General features: G+C 42.8%; 1 pseudogene; it reads left to right on the forward strand.

The window, feature by feature from the left end:
- The first annotated feature begins 283 nt into the window (after window positions 1-283).
- LOC105501560 lies at window positions 284-1,348 on the forward strand (annotated as a pseudogene).
- Window positions 1,349-2,086: the final 738 nt, after the last annotated feature.

Below are 2,086 nucleotides of genomic sequence, written 5' to 3' on the forward strand. Positions count from 1 at the left end.
GACCACAGCGGCTCGGGCGGCGACTCTCTGGCCAGCAGCGGCGGTAGGAAGCACCGGCGGCAGTGTAGGGATTGAATCCGAGCCGCCCTGCGTTACCTCCCTCTCTCGCTCGTTCCCCTCTACCTCGCTCGCCAGCTCCCTGCGTGGTTCGCTTTCCTCGTCCGGCCGCCCGCGGGTGAGATATGCGGCCGCCACTGCCCCCTCGGGAGCTTACTGACAGGCTAGGGTCTCAGCATGCGCCCGGGACCGACCCCGCTGCTGGTGGCTGCGCCTCTGAGGGAAAAAATTATACGCAAATAAATATGTGGCAATTAAGCTGGAGCCCATGAAATCAAAGCACCACAGCTACCTTTGGAAAACAGATTCTATAAGCAGTTAGGACCTGGAGACCGTATACCTCAAGTTTACTATTTCTGGCCTTGTGGTAAATACAATGCTATGGTGCTGGAACTGCTGGGACCTAGTTTGGAATATTTGTTTGACTTGTGTGACAGAACATTTTCTTTTAAAACACTTCAGGTGATAGCTCTACAACTGATTTCTCTCATGGAATATGTCCTTTCAAAGAATTTGATATACAAAGATGTAAAACCTGAGAACTTGTTAATAGGACGACCAGGAAACAAAGCCCAGCAAGTTATTCATATTATAGATTTTGGTTTGGCAAAGAAATATATTGATCCACAGACAAACACATACCATACAGAGAACACAAGGGCCCCATGGGAACAGCTAGATATACGAGCTTAAACACACATTTAGGAAAAGGACAAAGTAGAAGAGATGATTTAGAAGCTTTAGGTCACATGTTCATGTATTTTCTGAGAGACAGTCTTCCTTGGCAAGGCTTAAAGGCCGACACATTAAAAGAGAGATATCAGAAAATTGGAGATACAAAATGGGCTACACCAATAGAAGTGTTACGTGAAAATTTTCCAGAAATGGCAACGTATCTTCGTTATGTAAGAAGGTTAGACTTTTTTAAAAAACAAAACCAGACTATGACTGCTTATGAGAGCTTTTTATTGACTTGTTTGATTGAAAAGGATATATGTTTGATTATGAATATGACTGGATTGGTGAACAGTTGCCTACTCCAGTGGGTGCGGTTCAGCAAGATCCTACCCTGTCATCAAACAGGGAAGCACATCAACACAGAGATAAGATACAACAATCCAAAAACAAGGTTGTAAGTTCTACAAATGGAGAGTTGAACACAGATGATCCCACCGCAGGACGTTCAAATGCACCCATCACAGCCCCTACTGAAGTAGAAGTAATGGATGAAACCAAGTGCTGCTGTTTTTTCAAATGAAGGAAAAGGAAAACCATACAGCGCCACAAATGACTCTGGACACCGACAGATCCTGGGGAGTTACTTACATGTTCATCTGCTGTCTTGTGATTAAAATCATCTCTGTAGGTGGAACAGGAATTAAAAGAAATCAAAGAATGTGTAAGCAAAAAACTCAGTTGTATGTAAGAAAACCCAGTTCCCCTTTAGGAAGAGAAAGAGCTGGAGTCCTTTAAAATAAACTGCCTGCTTTTCCTTCTGTGGCTAGTGAGCCTTATCTCTCCCTTTCCCAGGCATTGTGAAGACCTTGTTTCTCTAGCTGCACAGCTGCAAGTCAAGTCGTAAAACATGTTGTTCCTTGAAAAGTAAGAAATAATGTAATGCATGTCTTAATTGAATAACTGTCTTTTCTCCCTTCTGTAATGTGCTTCCCCCTGCACAGATCTCCCCCCGCCCCACGAAATGCTTAAAATGTAGCTTGACTCTTTGTTCAGGACTGAGTCCTTTGGATGTTTATCTGACTGGGTTGGTGCACCTAAATAATTAAATAATTCCTCCTCAACCCCTTGGTCTCTCTGATTCCTTAATTATCCCGCAGCATAGTGACCAAATATATTTTCAAGGACTCACTCTTAAAAACAAAAATGTCATACTTTCATGCTTCGTTCTGTGGTTGGCTCATATTCATTTTTTTTCCAATTTAACTTTTATGGAAGCTTTAAAGTTTTGTCAAAACATGAGTGCTTTGCCCATCAATGAATGGAATGGACCAATTAGGTGGTATTGATGAAT

The sequence above is a fragment of the Colobus angolensis genome, unplaced genomic scaffold (assembly GCF_000951035.1).
Source record: "Colobus angolensis palliatus isolate OR3802 unplaced genomic scaffold, Cang.pa_1.0 Scaffold723, whole genome shotgun sequence".
NCBI lineage: Eukaryota > Metazoa > Chordata > Mammalia > Primates > Cercopithecidae > Colobus > Colobus angolensis.